This window comes from Mustela erminea, chromosome X, assembly GCF_009829155.1.
Source record: "Mustela erminea isolate mMusErm1 chromosome X, mMusErm1.Pri, whole genome shotgun sequence".
Taxonomy (NCBI): Eukaryota; Metazoa; Chordata; class Mammalia; order Carnivora; family Mustelidae; genus Mustela; species Mustela erminea.
Window position 1 is genome coordinate 118522777 of NC_045635.1, and position 24083 is coordinate 118546859.

At 35.4% G+C, this 24083-nt stretch overlaps 1 long non-coding RNA gene across 2 annotated transcripts in view; it reads right to left on the reverse strand.

Annotated features, from left to right (window-relative positions):
• Positions 1-7800: 7800 nt before the first annotated feature.
• The window catches only part of LOC116583332, a 131316-nt gene continuing 115033 nt past the window's right edge, over positions 7801-24083 (reverse strand). For both annotated transcript variants that reach the window (XR_004282686.1, XR_004282685.1), the window contains exon 3: positions 7801-7996. This is a non-coding gene — a long non-coding RNA (uncharacterized LOC116583332). The remainder of the gene's footprint in view (positions 7997-24083) is intronic.

A 24083-nucleotide genomic window follows, 5' to 3' on the forward strand; every position in this document is an offset into this window, starting at 1 on the left:
ATAAGCACTGCTAGACAGTAAAATGTAAATGTACTTAAAAGTGTTCTTTAATTTGCTACAGTATTTTTATTATTGCATATTCTCCCAGTTAGTAGATGCTGATATATACCTACTTTATGTAAGGAAAAGGAAATTGAAGCTTAGAGATGTCAAATGACCTGCTCCCAAATTAGACAGCTAATCAGTGGAAGACCTAGAACTCAACCTATGTTGAGATCACACAACCTATGTTTGTGTGAACCCAAAGCCATATTTGTCCACCATGCCATACAATTTCTAGGCAAGCAATGCTGATAATTTCTCATGAAGTTCAACAATGATGGTGAAAAACAAACATAATGAACACTGAGCAATCTCATTTGCATGTCATCCTCTCTACGAGGCTAACTAGAAGAATTTGGGGCAATATGGGTCATGCTTGGCCTAAGGAAGTGGGCAGGGCAGGGCAAGAGAGATCAAGACGAGGACTGTAGATAGAGCAGGAGTTCCAACTTTCACTATCAGGAGCTCCCAGCCACAGCCTAAGTAAGACTGTGGGATTCACAGAGGTTTGCAAGCACCACCAGACTCAAACCAGAAGAGCTAATGTCCCTTAATCTAAGGTCTCAGCGCATCACTTGAATGCCCAATTTTATGTTCCCTGCCCACCCTAACGGTCAGAAAGTCAGCACATTATAATCATGCTTTGAATTCAGGCACACCCAGATTTAAATCACTGAGGAGGAATTTAAATTTAAATCCACTGTACTTCAAAGCATTAATCTGTACTGCTCATCACTGAGGATAGTTGATGAGAGATGTAGTAACAGGTTCTAAGCCACGTTTTAAGAAAAGCATATTTTTGGCAGCATGAAAAATGAAGAATAGCTAGTCTAGAGACTGGGTATCGAATTATAAGGCTGTTGCAACAGAATTATGGCAGTAGCTGTGGAGGAGAAGGGGAGAAATGTACAGTAGTTGTTGGTGATAATGCTGCAACAAAACCAGGTAACTGATTTGACTCAGATGGGCAAGTTAACAAAAGTGGTTTCTAGATTGAAATATTAGGGAAAAATAGTGACAAATGAAGTAAACCTAAAAGGGAGGATGATGACCTTTGGGCTACATCAGGTAGATGGTCAGCAGGCGATGGAAGGGGTGGAGAGACATGCTGAATTTCAGGTATTAGTACTGGACATACACATTGACTAAATGTGCATTTATTTTGCAGTTAATGGAATAGGAAATTAACAGATTATTTTAAAAACTCACCTGTCTATAAAAGCAAAATACCTTCCAGAATTAACTTTATAAAAGTGGATGTGATTGAAAAGGGTTGATAATCCTGGTTCAGCCTTTCTCAAAGGGTCACTATAAAGATTTGAGGAGATAGATGTGAAAGTGCTTTGTAAACTACAACATGGGATACAAGTAGGAATAATTGAGGCTTAAGGATGTCTTAAGGTATGTGGATACTGGGGGCCAGCTGCTAAAGGACAAAAATCAGCTCAAATAATAAAGAGCTGAGAGTGTTAACATAGAGGGACTGTGAGTGATGGAACACACTTTTTAAAATAACCATCTTATTGGTGTAACTTGGAAACAAATCAAATCCGGCCTAAGAAATATGAATTGAACTATCACTGGATTGCAGAACTGATTTTGCTCTTAACCTTCAAAAATGTAGCACACCTTCTGGAGTCACACAGGATAGAAAGTATTCCATTTTCTGTGTCTATTAGGAAGAGATTTATCTTTTGTCCCTCATTGCCTAGTGCCTCACACCACAGGAGTTACCCCATTATGGTGCTCTTTCTTTTGAAACCCTGGGTAATGAGAATGAACTAGATACATCCCACAAAATGGTTATTGAAGACTTAAAAATAAGGATTGCATTGGGCTCATTAAAAAAATCTTTGTGGAAGAGTTTCCACTGAACGAAGCATATTTAAAATAGTTATGTGAGAAAAGTGATATGTGAAAATTTTATTATTCCATAAGTACACATAATATAGTTCAGGAGTGTTACAGAGAAAATTATTACATGAGAAGAAAGAGTTAACATGCAATTGAAAGTACTTCTTCCAGCTACATAATGAAACAGTAGAAAGTAATCATTATTTAAAAGTGCTTGGCATAGACAAAATGAATAGGGTCATTTTCATAATGTCTTTGTGGGTTATGAGCCAAATCTTCCCTCAGAATATGAAAAAATGAAAATGAAAAAGTCACTCAGTTTTCTGAAGCTTCTCTCATATGTAACTGCACAATTAGCCAGGGATAATATCCAATTGTTTCTAAACTACCTGTGTCTTTGCACACTAAAATAAAGCATTTCACCAAAACATCAGCTGTTACAAAAGATCATCTGTTCCCAAAATTACTTTATAGACGAGAAAACTAAGGCACAGAGAGTAGAAGCAACTTATGCAAGGTCACACATCAAGAATAAAGCTGGGACTAATGCCCAGTGCTGTTTGCAATCCACCACACGTAATCATAGCTATATTTCTGATCTTACATATTGTTTTTTTCTACCAAATCCTCTGAAATCTGAAGTTTTCTTAATGTATTCTTCAACAAAAGCAGACATAGCTCCAATTTCTATATGTGTCTAGTATATCCTCCACCTATCCAGTAAGAAGAATGGGCAAAATTGAATTGAATTGAAATAATCAAAAGTTACAAACTGTAGCTGCCAGCTGAGACAGCTGTGTCATCATCTGGTGTTTTGTTCTTGGTATAATGGTGTGCAAGAAACAGAATGTCACTGCAAGTCATCCAGTGAATTTATAAATGGAATGTGTGAATTTTTTTTAGAGAATATGATGCTACATTTCCCACTGGTTCCATATATTTCAGGATTATTTCTCCTTTTGAAAATCTGTCTGACTGAGGATATTGTTTAAAATCACAGTTCATGTTTGTGATTTGTAAAATATCTGAAAAAACAAAGACAGGAAAAGGAAAATAACTCTTCAAGATTTCTAAAACTAGAGGGTGATTGGATTGTAATGGTCTACATATGTTAAGAAAATAACTTGAAATTAAATAAGATAATAACAATCTCTTTAAAAAAACATTCGGTAATATGTACTTGAGAAAATTACATGTGAAGTTCCATAGTCATACGGATTTTAAGAGAAAAAAATATTTGATTTTCTAGGGATCAGCTCTGCATTACACCTTGAGAACTGACTGAAAGACTCAAAACACAATCACTACTATGGTTTATTACATATAAAATTTCATTAGCTTTGTTAAAAAAAAAAAAACAAACCAACTCTACTTTCCCCCAATACATTACCTTTATAAGCCTAAGTTAATTTGAGTTTCCATCATCTACAAACCGAAGAGTCTTAATTAGCGTATCTGCCTTTTAGGTGGAATTTTCAATAAAGATCTCAATGAAACCTGTTCACTAGAGCAAATTGGACATTTATAATAATTTCAAATAAAAAAGCCACACAAGTAAATTTCACATGCTTATAGAAAGTAAATCAGAATGAGATGGTCTCATTTAATATTTCTTTTATGTATTTTTAATTCTTCTTAAAAATTTATCTAAAGCATAAATTTTAATGTATCCATTTTTTTCTCAGAGCTCTCTGGAGGAGAGGATAAAGTTCCATTTATTTGAGGGTATAAAATACAGGAGAATTTGAGGAGAAACATTTAACAGCCCCTTTCTCACTTTTTGTTTGAAACATTATGATTATAAATCTCCTGAAAGTCTCTCTGCCAAATTCTTACTAAAATACTAAGGAAGGCATAGAAAGAAGGAAAATTAAAAATAAACAATTCTTAAGAATTCAATGTAATTCATAATAACTATAAGGTCAGTGCATCTGGATGAAGAAACCCAGTTAGGGGTGTATACATGTTTCCCCCTCACACTTTCTAGTAAGACAGCTAAAATTGTCTGATAGCAAAGAGGAAGCAGCTTCTGGCCTGTCTTTGGTAAACACTAATTCTGGAGGGATCACTTCTTACTTGAAGATAAGTAAAGGAAAAAATTGAGGCCCATGAAGAACTTTGAAGAACAACAAAAAGGAAATTTAATAATAAAGACTCAAAAGAATATGCTTTTATAATTTTCATGCTACTGAAAATTATCTAGTATAGGATCTTAAGAAATTTTGGGGAAGCAATTTGGCAACTTTCATAGATGACAAGGAAACATGGCTCCTCCTTCTCTCATATATATATATATATATATAATGTCAGTACAAGTGAGTTTGAAAATTAACAAAAAATATATTTGATTCACAATCTTAATAAAACTGTAAAGTACCTAAAAATGAAAAAAAAATGTGCAGGGTGTATATGAGGTGAACTATAAAACCTTTCTAAGGAAAATAAGAGACATCTTGAAAAATTAGACCATGCTTCTGAATGGCAAGACTCGATAATACAAATCTGTCTTATCCTTTTCAAATTAATTTTCTAGTTTAAGGAAATGGACGTTTTGAAGTTGATTTGGCATAACAAATGGCCAAGATTTACATATAATTTTCAAAGTAAAGTAACAACAGTTGGGGAATTCAACTAGATATTAAAATTTACTTTAATAGACAATATTTAAACAGTGTGATACTAGCACAAATTGAAGAGACATGTCCACACCAGTAAACAGAATATATACTTTTGCCCTTCAAACTGATGAAGATTTTCTAAAGGATAATATTTAAATGCTAAAAAGTGTGGGGCAAGATGGCTATCTTAGGAACTGTACAAAAAAATGATATATGCTTTATGGAGTTCAATTTGACAAAGTATGTTGAAAGTCTTACAAATACACATATCATCAGATCTAGGATTTTCAATTCTAGGGTATGTTTTAAGAAAATTATCAGAAAGAAAACCGAAGATTTACATATAGAGATATTTATGTGAGCCTTATTCATAACAGCTAAGCAGTAAGAGAACCCAAATGTCTAACAATAATGTCTCATTAAATAAAATATGGTTCAAACATATAATGTATGATATAGACTTTAATAAATATTAATTTAATAAATTAATTAGTATCAATTCAATAAAAATCATGTGGGGAAACAATGGAATGGGGAATGGGAAAATGTTGATGAAATAATAAACAATAAAAAGATAATTATATCAAAATATAACACTAATTGTATTACTTACATAACATTATATATATTCACAAGAAAAAAATTTTGGAAAACTACACAAAAATTGTATATACTACATTATCCATGGTGGTAAATTATTTTTCTCTTTTTACTCTTTTCTTGATTTTAAAAGTCTATACAATTAATACACATACAAGTAATAAATAAAAACATTATTTTAAAATGGTTTATTGTCTCACATCAGGGAATTCTTTCCCTGGGCTCTGTTCCATTATTCTGGAACTAATAAATACACACAATAGTTTTAATTGGCTTCCTATCATCATTTATTTTGGTTTATAAATAGGCTTGACTGCAACTTGTGATTAGTCCTAATTTATGCCTATTTCTTCATATAATTATCAATAACCCCAGTTCACTCCCCAAAATGTCCCAGCTTGCACAATGAAGTATATGTTTGATCACTCAGTTTATCATAGCACTGTTGTTATCAGCATCATCATTCACACTTCACACTTAGGGTTCAAAACGTCAGTACTCTGTTTTATGTATGGTCTCTCTTAACACAATTCATTGTTAGAAGAACAATTAGAGACCATTTATAAATACTGCATCAGCATTCAAACTAACATTTGTCTCTTATAAAATACATGATGTACCACGTTTGCAAGCAATTGTAAAGCTATTTTTAAGAGGCAGACAGGGGTACAAATCCAATAGAAGACTGTGATAGCGTTCAAGAGGAAGACAAGGGCAAGAGAGACATTTTAGATGATCCCAGCTATAGTGAAGGATAACCGAATCCAGGATAAATTAAGGTCTAACTTATATAAAAGTAAATGCAATCTCATGACTATAAATGCTTTCGCAAGGCCCTGGAGACCATGTTAACCCACCTTCATTGTCCCCTAAGGTGAGCAGAAGTGATAAAGTAAAAGTCTCTTTGCAAGGTAGTAATTGTTCCCATTCCAGGGTGGTGACCACAAAGAAATCTATTTTTCAATTGTATCCTATCATTTTTTTCTTGTTCACCTTCACACTAACCTCGATGCACTGCTGCCTCTGTTAAATCTTAAATGCAGCAGACAAACTACTATTCTAGCTGATTTAAGCTCTCACTGCCACTTCAAACGCTTGTGTGCCATTGTTATCCTTGGGAGTTTTACTAATGGAAGAGATGATTAGGTAGAATAAAAGGCTAATCATAAAATTATTCTTTCTCCCAAACCTCTTTCTTCAGTGTCCCTGTGCTATCCAACATTGGTTACCCTGCTGAAAATTAATAAACAACAAAAAGAAGGCTCTTTTATAAAACCAAACTGCAGGGCATTTTTCAAAAACAGTACCTGTGATGACTCAGGCATCAGGTTAATAAAACTAATTTTTCCTAAGGGTTTCAGACAATTTAGGGTAATTATTTTCTTCCATCATTTTCATTCACCTGGCTAGAAACAACTCAAAATGTTCAAGTTTGGTAGCTAGCAGAGTGCATTGAGTGAGTGACTATGATGTAATTATGAAAGCACCCTAGAGTATCCTATTATTTAGCAAACAAAAGTAGAACATGTAGCACCCCACATAATTACTGGTCCATCTCCACTAAAGGGCCTTAGTTTGAGCCCTGTTGCTTCCTGTCAGTTCAGAATTATGGTCTGTGAAATTGGAAGTCAGTTACTGAATTTCAATGTGCTGCTACCTGTTGCTCCTGCTTAGAGTTGCTTACCCTAGGAGGAAGGAAAGTGTGCTTTGTAATTCCTCTGTGTCTCTCTTTGAAATCTCTTCACAGACTTTAGGAAAAGATACACATCCATACAGAAATTTTTCTAAACATATCTGTTCTCACAAATGATTTTTTCGTGTACTATTTTAATTAAGTTCAACATACAGGTATTGCTATAGCCAGAATATTTCTGTCCACAACCCCCCCCATCCAAATTCATATGTTGAAACCCTCCTAGTGTGATGGTATTTGGGTGGGGGCTTTGCAAGGGAATTATGTCATGGGGGTGGAATTGAATGGGATTAGAGGCCTTGTAAGAAGAGGCTAGAAAGCTAGCTCACTCTGATATCCCCATGTAGGGATACAAGGAGAAGTAAGCAGCTCTCTATAGAACCTGACCATGCTGATGACCTGGTCTTGAGCTTCCAGCCTCCAGAACTGTGGGAAATACATTTCTGCTGTTTATAAGCCACCCAGTCAATGATATTTTATCAGCCCAAGCTTGCTAAGATAGGTATTTTTTTTTTAGAGCAAAAGAGAGAGAGAAAGAGAACAAGGGGAGAGGAGGGACAGAGGGAGAGGGAAAGAGAGAATCCTAAGCAGGCTCCACGCTCAGTGTAGAGCCCAATGTGGGGCTCCATCTCAAAACCCTGAGATCCTGACCTGAGCAGAAATGAAGAGTTGGACACTTAACTGACTGAACTACTCAGGTGCCCCCTAAGATAGATATTTTTAAAGAACATAACTCTAGCTTCCCATGCTCTGATTGCTCCTTGTTAACTCTGAAATTAAGCACAAACTCCTCAAGCTGATATTCAAAGAATTTTCACAACAAAACTTCAACTGCATATTCCCAGGTTATCAGCACTACTCACTCAAACACCACACTTCAGTCAAATAAAAAACATTTGGAGGATTTCCAGTTTCTCTGATGACAGACTCAGACACTCCCAAAGTCTCCTGCAGAAAAGAATTACAAAATCTCAATGCCCGATAGAAAGCAACTGCATGAAGGTGCAGGAATGTCAACAGAAGCAGACAGATTCTGGTAAGGAGTATATTCTCAGAAAAGAGGAGGTGAGTAGTTCTATGAAGTTCCTCCTTTTGTGGATTTTATCCTGAGATTTAAGTACAGATGCATGTTTGATCCATACAGTGGTGGAGGCATTCGTAGAAAAATCAGTCTTTCTGGCCAGAGAATCTGAAATTAAAAAAATTCACTTGATGGATCTGACAGCTAAATGGAGATGACAGAAAGGTATATGTGAACTGTAAAATAAATCAACAGAAATTATTCAATGTGGTCATGGTGGAAAACAGTATGGAGATTCCTCAAAAAATTAAAAATAGAATTATTATATGATCTAGTTATTCCACTACTGGGTATTTACCCAAAGAATACAAAAACACTAATTCAAAAAGATATATGCACCCCTATGTTTACTGCAGCATTATTTACAATACCCAACATATGGAAACAACCTTAGTACCCACCATAGATGAATGGATTAAAAAGATGTGGTATATACATATAATGGAATATTATTCAGCCATAAAAGAGAATGAGATCTTGCCATTTGCAATATGGCTGGAGCTAGAAGGTATAATGTTAAGTGAAATAAGTCACAGAAAGACAAATATCATATTTCACTCATATGTGAAACTGAAGAAACCAATGAACAAAAAAATTTAAAAAGAGACATGCAAAAAAACCAGAGTCCTAAATACAGAGAAGAAACTGGTGGTTGCCAGGGGGAGGTGGGTGGAGGATGGGTGAAACAGAGCAAAGGTGATTAAGAGTCCACTTATTATGATGAGAACTGAAGAATGCACATAATTCTTGAATCATTATATTGTATACCTGAAACTAATATAATACTCTGTTAATTATACTTCAATTAAAAAAATTGAAAAAACTGGAAAAAAGAAAAATGTTAAGAAATGCTCTGAATGGGACGCCTGGGTGGCTCAGTTGGTTGGACGACTGCCTTCGGCTCAGGTCATGATCCTGGAGTCCCGGGATCGAGTCCCGCATCGGGCTCCCAGCTCCATGGGGTGTCTGCTTCTCTTTCTGACCTTCTCCTCGCTCATGTGCTCTCTCTCACTGTCTCTCTCTCAAGTAAATAAATAAAAAATCTTAAAAAAAAAAAGAAATGCTCTGAATGACAATTAATTGTATAATAATAGAATGCTTAGAATACTCTAGTAAAATATTTCTCTTCTTTATTCATTTTTTATGATGGGTTTTATATGTAATATGTTACAATTAAAAATTCCAAATATATGCAAAAGAAAATATATGTGGTTTTAACCATCAAAAAAGGTAAATTATTCAATGTGGATAAAGAAAAAGAAAAATTTAAAAACAAACAAGGAGAACCTCAGTTAACTAATGGATAATACTGAACTTCCCAGGATATGTGTAACTGACAATCCAGAACAAATGAGAGAAAATAAGACACAAAAAATTACTTGAAGAAATAAAGGCTGGCGTGCCTGGGTGGCACAGTTGGTTAAGCATTTGACTCTTGGTTTCGGCTCAGGTCGCGATCTCAGGGTTGTGAGACTGAGCCCCGTGTGGAGTCCTATATGGAGCCCCACAGGGGGCTCCACACTGAGCACAGAGTCTGCTTGGCTCTCTCCCTCTCTCTGTGTGCCCTCCATGTGTGTTCTCTCTCTCTCTCAAGTAAATAATCTTAAAGAAAAAATAAATAAAGGCTGACAAGCAAAATTTTACATATACAGGATGCTTCAGGAAAACAAAGCAGAATAAACATGAAGAAGCCCACGCCAAAACACATAATAGCCTTTCTGCTGAAAACTAATTACAAACAACAAAGCTTTAAAATAGTAAAAGAAAAATGATGAATTGTATATAAGGGGACAATGATCTGATTAAAAACTGACTTCTGATCAGAAACAATGAAGGCTAGAACAGATGGAACATCTTTAAAATACTGAAAGGAAAAAAAAAATGTCTGTATAAAATTCTGTATTCAGCAAAAATATCCTCCAAGAATGAAAGCAAAAATAAAGGGATTTTCCAAGAAAAGAAAACAAAAAGAATTCATCACCAGCAGATCTATGGGAAGAAATACCAGTTAAAAATTATCCAGGCTGAAGGGAAATTATCCCAGATGGAAAGCGACAATTTCAAAAAAAGAATAAAGAATATCTTTAATGGTAAATGTCAAAGTACATGTAAAAGACTATCATTTGGGGGCACCTGGGTGGCTCAGTTAGCTAAGTGACTGCCTTTGGCTCAGGTCATGATCCTGGGGTCCTGGGACCAAGTCCCACATTGGGCTCCCTGCTCAGCAGGGAGCCTGCTTCTCCTTCTCTCTCTGCCCCTTCCCCTGCTTATACCCTCACTTTCACTCTCTCTGTGTCAAATAAATAAAATCTTTTTTTAAAAAGACAATTATTTTGGCTTTTCTCTTCCTCTTAATTCTTTATGATATATAAAACTATTAAAAGGAAAATATAGAACATTACTCTGCAGTGTTTAATGTAAGTGGATTTAATACATATAATAACTCTAAAATCAAGGAAGGAGTCGTTTATGTGGCCCTAGACTGTTGGAATGTTTTTATATTTTACATAAAGTGATATAATATTAACTGAAAATGAACTGTGAAAAGTGAAGGATGTATACTGAAATTTCTAGAATAAACTAAAGACATGCAAAGAAGTCTAGCTAACAATCCAATAAGAATAGTAAAACACAATCCTGAAAGTATAGTTAATCTGATTAAAAGGCAGGAAGGGAGTAACTGAAAGACAAGAATACCAAAAGAACACCAAAAAAAAGAGTAAACATGCAGATTCAAACTCACTGTATTAGTTTGCTATGGCTGCCATAACAAAGTAGCACAGACTCAGTAGCTAAAACACCAGAAATGTATTTTAGCACTGTTCTGGAGACTAGAAGTCTGTGATCAAGATATCAGCAGGGTTGTTTCTTCTAAGGTTTCTTTTCTTTACTTGCAAATGGCATCTCCTTTCTGTATCTTAACATGGTCTTCCCTCTGTACATGTCTGTATCCTAATTTCCCCTTCTTTTTTTTTTCTTTTTAAAGATTTATTTCTTTATTTGAGAGAGAATGAGTGTAAGCAGGGGAAGGAATAGAGGGAGAGAATCTTCAAGCAGACTCCCTGTTGGGCACAGAGTCCCATGCAGGGCTTGATCTCAAAACCCATGAGATCATGACCTAAGCCGAAATCAACAGTCTGATGCTCAACTGACTGACCACCTAGGTGCCCCCTAAATTCCCCTTCTTATAAGGATACTGGTCATCTCAGATTAGAACCCATCCTAATGATCTCATTTTAACTTAGTTATCTCTAAGAAGACCCTATCTCCAAATACAGTCACATTCTAAGGTATGCGGTGTTAGGAATTCAATATATGAATTTTAAGCGGACAAAATTTAGCCTATAACATTCACCAATATCAACAGTTACAGTAAATATTCATAGACTAAATACCCCATTAAAAGGAAAACTGAGGGGGGCACCTGGGTGGCTCAGTGGGTTAAAGCCTCTGGCCTTCAGCTCAGGTCATGGTCCCGGCATCCTGGGATCGAGACCCACGTTAGGTTCTCTGCTCAGCAGGGAGCCTGCTTCCTCCTCTCTGCCTGCCTCTCTGTCTACTTGTGATCTCTGTCTGTCAAATAAATAAATAAATAAAATCTGAAAGGAAAACTGAGAGAACAGATTTTTTTTTTAAAGGCACATTCACACACTTTCTAAAAGAGACACATTTTCCATGTAAGGACAAATATAGAATGAAAGTAAATGGATTGGAAAAGATACACTATGAAAAGAATAAGGATTAGGATTAGGGAATAGCTACACTAATATCAGATAAAATAGATTTCAAGATAAAATGTAGTACTAGAAATAAAGAGAAATGTTTCATAATAATATGTCAATTTACTAGGAAGATATAACTATAATAGATGACTGTGCATCTATTAACAAAGTTTCCAAAACTGTGAAGGGGAAATGGACAGAAATTAGTAGAAAATAGACAAATCTGCATTCATGGCTGGAGTTTTCAACACATTCATCTTGTGGAATTTGATAGAACAACTAAACAAATAGCAAAAAGTAATGACATAAAAGTTCTGTACAACACTATCAATGACATTCACTTCATTTATATTCACAAAGCACTGTGCCCAGCAATGGCAGAATAACACCTTCTTTTCAAGGGCACATGTTATGTTAACCAGAATCTGTTCTTATAAAACAAGTCCAAATAACTCTAAAAAGACTGAATACTGAATCTGTTCTCTTAGCACAAATAAATTATATTAGAAATCAATAATAATATCATGACTAGGAAAATAGCAAATATTTGGAAAATAAACAATGGAGTTCTAAATAATACAAGAGACAAAGAAAATGTCCCAAGAGAATTTAGAGACCATTTTGAGGTAGTAATAATAAAAATATATTATATTAACCTTTGTGGGGTAATGTAAGGGTAGTGCTTAGAGGGAAAATTATAGTTTCCAATAATTATATTGGAAAATAAGAAAGAACTAATATCAGGGATTTGAGTTCCCACATAAATTTTTTTTTTAATTAGGAAGAGGAAATTAAAGCCAAAGTAAAATGATAGAAGGAAATCATAGGAAAAAAGCAAAATCACTAAATGGTAATTGAAAACACAAAAAAATCGATGAAAACAAAATCTGTTTTTTTGAAAATATCAATAAAATCAACAGGCCTGTTGTTGGACTGAAAAAGACAAAGAAAGAAAACACTAATTACCAATATCAAGAACAAAAGAGTGGCCATCACTACAAATTCTACAAAATTAAAGAGATAATAGGAAATACTAGGAATAATTTAAGGTAATAAATTTGACAAACTGGATGAAATGGAAAAAATTTCTTTATAAGACCTTTTATTGTGTTAAAATATATGTATTATAAAATTTACTATCTTAACCATTTTTAAGTGTATAGTTCAGTGACATTAAGTGCAACAATATTGTCATGCAATCATCACCACCATCCATCTCCAGAACTATTTTCATTTTGCAAAACTGAAACTCTGATCCTCTTAAACAGTAACTATGACTTTCTCCTCCTGGTCCCTAGAAGCCATGATTCTACATTTTTTCTTATCTTCCCTTTTCCACCAACCCCCAACTTCCAATAACTATTCTCTGTTACTATGAAATCAGCCTTATTTTATCTATCTATCTATCTATCTAGCTAGCTAGCTAGCTATTGACATCACACACAGAAGTGACGTCACACAATATTTGTTTTTCTGTGCCTGGCTTATTTCACCTCGTATAATGCTCTCCAGATTCATCTGTGTCTTTGCAAATGACAGGATTTATTTTTTTATGACTAAATAATATCATGTTTATATCTATACCACATTTTCTTTATCCATTAATCTGTCTACAGAAATTTAAGTTATTTCCAGGTCTTGGCTACTGGGAATAACTACAATAAGCAGGGGAGCACAGATATCTCTTTGAGACAATGATTTTTATTTCCTTTGGATATATACTGAGAAGTGGGTTGCTGGATCAAATGGTAGTTCTATTTTAAATTTTTTGAGGAACGTCCATATTGTTTTCTATAATGGCTGTACCAATTTACATTCCCACCAACAATGTGCAAGGGTTCTCTTTTCTCCACATCATTGCCAACACTTACCATCATTTGATGTTTTAATAATGCTCATTCTAATAGGTGTGAAGTGATGATTTGCATCTCCTTGATAATTGGTGAAACTGAGCATCTTTTAATATACTTGGGAAGATAATAAAAACAATACACTATGAAAATCAATTAAACACAAAAGAAAGGCTGCAATGGAGGAATCGAGGAATAAAAATATATGAGAGATATAGAAAACAAAAAGCAAAGTGGTAGAAATATGTCTTTCCTTACTAGTAATTACTTTAAATGTAGATATGATTCATTTTCCAATTAAAGAATAGATATTGGCAGAATGAATGCAAAAAGATCTACATATATGCTGACTAAAAGAGATTCAATTTAGACTGAAAGACACAAATAGGATGATAATAAAATAAATAAATTTATATTGCATGCATATAGTAAACAAAAGAAAGATGGGATAGCTATACTAGTATCAAACAAAATGAAATTCAAGTCAAAACTGTTGCAAGAGACAGAAGAAGGACATTACATATTGATAAAAGGGTCAATCCATCAAGAAGACATAGCAGTTACAAATATATACATATATGACAACAAAGCCCCAAAATATATGAGGCAAGAATGGCAGAATTGAAGAGATAAACAGAAAGTTGTACAGTAATATGCAGAGGCTTCAATACTCTATTTTCAAGAGTAGATAGAACAACTAAAAGGAGATCAATAAGAGAATAGAGGACTTGAACAATACAATAAACCAGTAATACTTAAGAAAAATATGCAGAACATTCCACCCAATGAGAATGGAATATTTCTCAAGTATAGACTATTCTAGATTATAAAGTCCAAATAAATTTAAAAGATTGAAATCATGCAAACTATCCTCTTAATAGCAGATGGAAAACTGAAAAATTCAGGAATATATAGAGATTAGAAAACACATTCTTAAATAACCAATAGGTCAAGGAAGAAATCACAAGGGAAACTAGAAAATATTTTGAGACAAATGAAAATGAAAATACAATATACCAACATTTATGGGAGGCAAAGAAAGAGGTATTCAAAGGAAAACTTTTAGCTATAAATGCATATATTCAACCTAACTTTACTCCTGAAGAGACTAGAAAGAAGAGCAAACTAAACCCAAAAATTGCAGAAGGAAGAAAATAATAAAGATTGGAACAGAGATCAATGGGATAGAGAATAGAAATGAAATGGAGAAAATCAATTATGCAAAAAGTTTGTTCATGGAAAAGATTAACAAAATTGACAAATCATTACCAATACAAAGAGAAAAAGAGGGAAGAATCAAAATCCTAAAAACAGACGACTTACCAAAATCAACTCAAGAATAAAAAGAAAATTTGAATAGATGTATGATATATAGAGATTAAATCAGCAACCAGCACACAAGAAAAGGCCAGGGCCAGATGGCTTTATGAACGAGTATTCTACAAAATTTTCAAGCATGAACACCAATATTTCTCAAACTCTTCCAGAAGGTAGAAGTGAGTACTTCCTAACTCATCCTTTTTTTCTTTCAAAACAGTACATTTTATTTGACATTAGGCAACACGTTCCCCATGTAGTTGTGACATGTAGATGGCTTTAGATTGCTTTGGTGGTCACCCAAGCTGAGCAAGATTTTTCAATCTTCCAAACACTCACAGCTCAAAGATTTTGCATTTCACATGAGTTCCGAAGTCAAAGTGTATCTTTCCATTTATCATAACATTTGGCACAAGATTCCATTTTAGGTAGAAGGATAGAGACAAAGCCATTTCCTTTAAAAATGGATGTGTTCACAATTTCACTATGCCATAAAAATCAGACGATGATGGCATTGTTCTCTTATTCTTATCAGTAGTGATAGTCTAAGGATGCCAGAAACTAAGCTCAAAGAAGTAAGGTGTTGCTGGATGGTGCTTCTCAATAGACTGGCACATCTGGGTATTTCTTGTCTAATTCTTGTCATTGGCCTGGGGCATCTCTTCACACTTTCTCTAAATAGCCTATTACATTTTTCCCCCCTCAGCAGCCTGATTCTTTCCTTTTCTCATCAGCCTAGAGTTTCTAAGGAAAAGGGAGGTCTGAAATCAAGGTTACATATATGTCTCTCTCAAGTGGAAAGAAGTGTGTAAACCTGGTGATTCACAGACCTGTACCCCTGGGGATAAAAATATATGTTTATAAAAAATAAAAAATTAATTAAAAAAAAAAGAAATGGAAATTAAAAAACAAACACTGAATAAATGGCTCAGAACTGTGATCAAAATTGGCTTAAGATCAGCCGAGGCATAATATTGCCAGTCTAAAAATAGGTTTCTTTAAGGTAATAACAACATCAAAAAGGGCATTTCAAAAGAAGTGGGCTTAAAAAAAAAAAAAAGAAGTGGGCTTAAATGGACACATGAGAACAGGAAAAGGAGAAATGAAAATGTCCAAGAGTAGGGAGGATAGCAATAGAAAAAAGCTGAAATTCAGCAGTCTCGACGTGGGAGTTCCTTTGGTCTTAGGGCTTCTAAAACCTTCCTGGATTCTGGGTCATAGGCTTCCAGCTTCCCACCTAATTTAGCCTTGAGATATCTTTCGCTCTTGGGTCTTCTGTCCATCTAGAGTGGCTGGAGTCCTGGGTCTTTATGTGTGTCTGGGACCTTCCATCTTTGGATGTTAGATCTTCAAGCTAAGGTTTTTATCTCAGGTCTTGGACCTTGTGTTTTAGGTCTCAAGCCTTTCATGGGTTCTTGCTCTTAGGCTTCAGTCTCCCATATTCTGTGAAGCCATAATTACCCCCATACTAATGCCAGACAAACACATTGTAGTAAAAACAAACAAAAACCACTAGAGGCCAATATCCCTTATGAATATAGATACAAATTTCCTCAATAGCAAACCTAATCCAGCAGAATATCAAAAGCATTATATAACATGTCAAACCAGGGTTTATTGTGAAAATTAAAGTGATGTATTTCATATTTCAAAATATAAAAATCATTCAATTTAATAAGCCATGTCAATTGAATAAATGAAAACAAATGCATGGTCACCTCAACTGATGCAAAGAAAGCATTTGACCAAATTGAGCATTCCTTCGTAACACAAATACTCAGCAAAGTAGGAATAAAAGGGAACTTTCTCACCATGATAAAGGCACTGTGGAGAACTTACATATACTATCAGACTCCAGAGTGAAAGACTGAAAGTGTTCTCTCTAAGCGGTATAATACAAGGATGCTCAGTTTCACCACTGCTACTCATTACTGTATAGATAATATAATATGATAATATAGATAATTCTAGCCAGAGAAAGGAAGCAAACTAGCTCTGTTTATACATGACATGATCATATGCAGACAATACTTTAAAATTTAAAATTCATTCACAAAAAAATTAGAGCCAGAATTTAGAGCAGAATTGCAGAGTCCATAATCAATACTCAAAAACCCATTGAGAGGGAATGAGAAGTGACTGCTAAATAAGCATAGGGTTTTATTTTGAGGTGATGAAAATGTTCTGGAACTACATGAAGATCAGTAAAATAGAAGGCATAGCGATAGAAACTATACAAACTAAATCACAGAGAAGAAAAAATGCTGAAAAATGAACAGAGACATCTAAGTTAAGGACAAAATCAAGGTTTTTGATATGTTTTTGTTGGAATCCCAGAAGAGAAATAGAGATAGAAATTTACATTAAAATATATTTGAAGTGGGTGATCAAACTTGGTTACCTAATTTTAATTCTGCCTCTGGCTGAAAAGTTATCATTTTGAGGTAATAAAACTGGTTTACTTGTGTAAAGACTGACTTGAAATGAATTCTCAAAGGGCTGCTTTGTGTCTTTGTTCAACTATACTATAATCCAGCAATTGCTCTATTAGGTATTTGCCCAAAGGATACAAAAATACTGATTTAAAGGGACACATGCACCCCGATATTTATAGCAGCAGCATCAACAATAGCCAAATTATTGAAAGAGCCTAGATGTCCATCAACAGAAGAATGGATAAAGAAGATGTGGTAGATATATGCAATGGAATACTATGCAGCCATCAAAAAGATGACATCTTGCCATTTGCAATGATGTGGATGGAACTAGAGGGTATAATGGTAAGCAAAATAAGTCAATAAGAGAAAGATAAGTACCATATGATTTCACTCATATGTGGAATTTAAGAAACAAAACAGATGAACATGGGGGTGGGGGCAGAAGTTAACCATAAAATAGACTCTTAACTATAGAGAACAAACTGAGGGTTGTTGGAGGGGATGTTGGTGGGGTTTGGGTTAAATGGGTAATAGGGAATAAGGAGGGCATGTGTCATGATGAGTACCAATGATATATGGATGTGCTGAAACACTATCTTGGACACCTGAAACTAGTATTACACTGTATGTTAACAAACTGGAATTTTAAAAAAAAAACAAAAACTTGAAACAAACAAAAAAGCAAGCGAAGATTCTCTTTTCCACCTCTGCTAAAAAGAAGAGACCAAAGATAAAACAAGAGAAGAGGCTTTCCCAAAAACTTTATGGAAAAAAGCAGACGGAACAAACCACAGTACAAATTCACTTTAAAATATGTTTCATGATAGGGGAGATGTTTTCTTTTGATTTTTAAGAAAAAAATATAAGCATCCTGTTAGCAATGATTTCAGCATACTTCATAAATCAATCTGGCTTTTCAATTATTCTTTTATTTGAGAAAACAAAATGAAGATAACAATGTTATTTGCTGCCACTTCAAATTTTAAATCAGTAGCCAAAATTAGCAACATACAAATTTTATCCACTAATCATTATTATTTCTTCATGTAACCTAATTTTTCCAACATTACCTTTGTTCAAGGTCTTTGAATTTCATGATTATATATTCAGAATTGATGTTGCTGTACTACACACTATTATTTTACAAATTAATTCAAAAATAGTTTGGGTTTACAATCAAATTCACCTTCACATTCCAATTTGTTTCAAAAATCATTCAGTCAATGATATTTTATTGTAATCCATCAACAGTGATATGGGTATTAATTGACTAATAAAAATAACAATTTGGGAGCCACTGGAGGAAACTGAACTCCATCTGAACCTGATGGCAGAAGGAACTTGAGCTACCTTGGCAATCTACCTTGTTTTTCAAATAGGAAAGAAGACTTAAATAATCACTGTTTATAGTAATAACTTTTTATTTTTATTTTTTTGTCCCTGCTGGGCTTTATATTAACATATAATGTATTATTTGTTTCAGCGGTACAGGTCTGTGAGTGATCAGTCTTTAACAATTCACAGCACACAGCACAGCACATCCCCTCCCCAATGTCCATCCCCCAGCCACCCCATCCCTCCTACCTGCCTCCCCTCCAGCAACCCTCAGTTTGTTTCCTGAGATTAAGAGTGTCTTATGGGGGGTGCCTGGGTGGCTCAGAGGTTAAGGCTCTGCCTTCGGCTCAGGTCATGATCTCGGGGTCCTGGGATCGAGCCCCACATCAGGCTCTCTGCTCAGCAGGGAGCCTGCTTCCTCTTCTCTCTCTCTCTCTGCCTGCCTCTCTGCCTACTTGTGATCTCTCTCTGTCAAATAAATAAATAAAATCTTTAAAAAAAAAAAAGAGAGTATCTTATGGTTTGTCTCCCTTCCCAGTCCCATCTTGTCATCACTACCCCCACAACCCCCAATAGCCTGCCTCTCAAATTCCTCATATCGGTGAGAGCATATGATGATTGTCTTTCTCTGATTGACTTATTTAGCTTAACATAATACCCTCTAGGTCCATCCACATTGTTGCAAATGGCAAGATTTCAGTTTTTTGATGGCTGCATACTATTCCATTGTATATATATACACCACATCTTCTCTATCCATTCATCTGTTGATGGACATCTAGGCTCTTTCCATAGTTTCATTACTGTGGACATTGCTGACAGCAGTAATTTTTAACAAGGTGCAGAGCCAGCCTGAGAATTGGAGCAGGTTATGGAGAGCTATGATTTCAGGGTACCCCCAACATCATACACAAACAACTCCATTAACCAACTACTGAGTCCCCACACTCTCATATTAGAGAATTTCTCCTTTAGTTTAAGGGAACCTCTCAAAACACTACTCCTTCTGAAAGAAGCCATGTTTAATGTACCTTTCCATGAAGAAAATTCCCTATCAATTAAAACTAATAACTAATTACTTTGCTATACACAGCACTGATTTTTCCAGCTTTATTGAGATATAATTGACATATAACACTGCATAAGTTTAAGGTGTATAATGTGATGATTTTTATATGCATATATTACAAAATGATTACCACAATAAGGTCAACTAACACATCCATCACCTCACACACTATTTTTTTTTGGTAGTGGAAATTTTAAGGTCTACTCTCCCTAAGCTTAATCATCCTGATGGTGTTCATCATATACTACTCAACAACAGTGCTAGATAAAGACAAGTGGAAACAAGTACTCTGAAATCCAAGCAAAGGAGACAAGGTCCAAAAAGTAAATGGGAGAACAGAGACACCAGAAACAAATCTAATTTTCATTTCCAAATGAATCTTTTCTCAAAAGAAGAGTCAACAAGTTATCAAGTCACAGGGTGAGTTCCATTTTGGGTCAGGCCTAGTTTGCTCTGAGGATGAGAGAGAAAGATCTAACTCACACTGAATACTTAATATGTATCAAATATTATAGTAGGCACTTTATAAAAATGTTACCCCTAGGCAACATTTGGAGGCCAAATGGAGAGAGACCAATTAGGAAGCTACTGAAATAGTCCCTGTCCAAAACAATACAACAACAAACAACCATAGAAACCCCTCAAAAATGACAAGTATCTAAACTATGTCAGGGGTAGTGAAGGCTTGATTTTAATCTGATCTAATTAGGTGGTGGGCTGGATATGGAGAGATGAAAAAGGAGAAAGCAAGGATGAGTGCCAGGTTTTATTTGGAAGACTGAGTGAGAAAAACTGGCAACTTTAACACTCTGTGAACTATAAGAGTCAATGTGTGTTATGTAGAAAGTAGTGAATTCAGAATGGTTGGAATTGGTTTCAGTTACCTATATTATATTCAATTGGAGATATCTGGAATTTAGAAACATGCTTCTAAATTAAGATAAGGATAGATAAAACCTGGTGACTAGATTAGATAATTTTCTGAAAAGATAATGAATAAGATGAGGACTATGGTCCAGTCTCTAGGAAACAATATTTTATTTTATCTTTCCTTCAACAATTGTATATACTACAAAATACTCACCACAGAAAGTATATTTCAACATTATTGACTATATTCCCTATGCTGTACTTTTCATCTCTGTGACTCATATTTTAATTGGAGGTTTATACCTCTTAATCCCCCTTCACCCATTTAGCCCATCCTTCCATCTTCCTCTCCTTTGGCAACCATCAGTTTGTTTTCTATTTTTATGAGTCTATTTTTTCTCTTTGTTGTTATTGTTGTTGATGTAGGTTGTTCATTTATTTTTTAGATTCCACATACAAATGAAATAATATAATATTTGTCTTTGTCTGTCTGGCTTATTTCACTTTAACATAATACCCTCTAGTTCCATTCACATCATTCCAAATGGCAAGATTTCATTCTTTTTGATGGCTGAGTAATATTCCATTATATATATACTGCCTCTTCTTTATCCTTTCATCCTTTGATGGACACTTAGGAAATAACATTTTAAAAACAGGCAAGGAAGAAGATTCAGTGATAGAAATTGAGAAAAAGAGAGCCTGAGTTGCTCAGTTGGTTAAGTAGCTGCCTTCAGCTCAGGTCATGATCCTAGGGTCCTGGGATCAGCCCCTCACTGGGCTCCCTGCCTGGCAAGGAGACTGCTTCTCCCTCTCCTTCAAACTGCCACTCCCCTTGCTTGTGCTTTCCCTCTTTCAGTCAAATAAAATTTTAAAAATCTTTAAAAAAAAAAAGGGGGCGCCTGGGTGGCTCAGTGGGTTAAGCCACTGCCTTCAGCTCAGGTCATGATCTCAGGGTCCTGGGATTGAGCCCCACATCGGGCTCTCTGCTCAGCAGGGGGCCTGCTTCCCTTCCTCTCTCTCTGCCTGCCTCTCTGCCTACTTGTGATCTCTCTCTGTCAAATAAATAAAATCTTTAAAAGAAAGAAAGGAAAAAAATCTTAAAAAAAAAGAAAAAGAAATTGAGAAAAAGCATACAGTGATATAAGAGAACAGGAAGAAAGTCATTATATGTAAGCCAGAGGAAGATTGTTTCAGGAAATAATCTATAGTGATATTCGAGAGAACATTATCAGTAAAGTGATGGGAGCAGAAGCTAGATTTCAGTATGCTAAGGAGTGAATGCTATGAAAAAGTGAAATTAACACTTTCTAGAAGCTTGTATGAGAAGGGGAGTAAAGGGAAAATATTCGGTCAATAAGCTTTTTGTTTTTGCTTTTTGTTTCAGAGTGGGAAAACTGGCATTTTAAAAGAAGGAGAAACAGAAAAGTCTAAGCTGATTACGTGGGGAAAAGGAAAGATAATTGATGATTCCCAGAGGCAGGAGAGGGGAAAGAAATTCAAAGAAATGTCAAAGGTTGAATGACATTATCTTATTCTGAGAATGGAAGAAAAGAGAAAATGGCTGGTAAGTTTGCATACAGAAGACTTGTAAGTGGGAAATGAGGAAATTGAGAGAGTTTATTCCTGTCAAAGTAGAGTAACGGGCCTGAGAAATATGAAGAAAGTTTTAAATAGTTTCAAAGAGGGTGAAAGATTGACTCATCAACCCCAATTCTTCACTGCTCTGTATTCACACTTTTATTATTGATACATTGCTGCCCCTTGATTTGGGGCTTGGCTTTTTGATTTAGTTAGGCCAAGAGAATAGGGTAAAAATAACAGTATGCCTGTTCTGACCCTATAACTTAAGAAGACTCTCACATGCTTCTGCTTGCCCTCCTCTGCCTCTGCGATGATCATGAAAGGAAAGTCTTCAGGATAGCTGTTCACCTTCAACCTGGGCCCCAGAAGGAAACCTATCAAGCAGAACTTCCTCAGCTGCTATACCACTGAAGCAGAGACACTCAGCTGATCTACAGATTCCTGAGAATAAATGATAACTTTAAGCCACAGTTTGGATGAGGACCGTTACAAATAATTATGATGGGTGGCAATATTTAACACACACAAGGGATGGACCAGGAATAAGAAGTCAGATGCCTCTTATGTATCCCAAATAATATCAGGAAGAAGACAGATTGAAAAATAGAATTAAGTGGGGGGGGGGTGGGCAGCAAAGCTCAGAGAACCTAAGAAACTTGCCCAGTGTTATAGACAATCAAATTATGAAACTAATTTTGGAACTCAGGGCTGTCTGATTCTAACTCCAGTTTATTTTTGCTATACCAGTCTGCAGGCCTGACAAACTTGGTCTCAGGAGAGTCAACATCATATACCTGAAGAGTTATGAATGAAGATGACCTTGGACCAGTATGGAAATTTCCAGGCATCAGGAACTAAAACTTTTTATTCTAAGGCTAGTCGTGTATGAAGAAGTATAATTTTATATCACACACTGGCTTTCTAGGGGAGGTCCAAATTCCTCTCTTAGGCACATTAAAAAAAAATAAAGACAGAGGCACCTGGGTGGCTAGTCGTTAAGCGTCTGCCTTCAGTTCAGGTCATGATCCCAGGGTCCTGGGATTGAGCCCCACATCAGGCTCCCTGATCAGTGGGAAGCCTGCTTCTCCCTCTCCCACTCCCTCTGCTTGTGTTCCCTCTCTCACTATGTCTCTCTCTGTCAAATAAATAAATAAAATCTTTAAAAACATAAAAAATAAAAAAACGAAGACAGTATGGGAGCATCAGAGTCTTTGGAATCAGACAGATGTGGGTTTGAATTCTAGATAAGCTTCTGACTCACTATGTGAACTTCAGTAATTTACTTAAATCTCTTTGCACTTCAGTTTCCTCATATATCAAATGAACAAAATCTACCTTGCTGGTTTGTTCAACGGATTTTTTAAAAGATTTTATTTATTTATATATTTGACAGAGAGAGAGAAAGAAAGAAAGAACACAAGCAGGGGGAATGTCAGAGGAAGAGGGAGAGGGAGAAGCAGGCTCTCTGCTGAGCAGGGAGCCCAATGTGGGGCTCAATCCCAGGACCCTGACCTGAGCCAAAGACACATGTTCAACCGACTGAGTCACCCAGGCACCCCATTGGAGGGATTTTTAGAAACTTATTTAGGCAACTTTTCCATAGTACCTACTCAGTAAAGGTTATCTCCTTCCTTCTTTTCTTATCAAAAGGGCACTGGCATCTACACCTAGTGAACCCTTGTACACAGGAATTAGAGTACAACAACAACAAAGCTGAGTTCCTCTAGACCTGAACTTTTCAGAAGTTTTTAAGCAATGAAAACTTCTTTTAAGAGGAACCCCCAAAATACCACCTACTTGCCTTTATTATAAATAAATGTTGTTCCCCTCTTCTCTTAAAATTTTTTGTTCAAAACAGTATCTTTACTGTTTCTGATTTTTTTTATGAATTCACGTGCCACTTTCCTAACTACACCACAGTATTTTTAAATTTTACTTTTATTTTCTTTTTCCCTGCAGCACTCAGTAGGGGTCATGTTGAGGATAAGAGTGGAAGAATACATGGCTTCT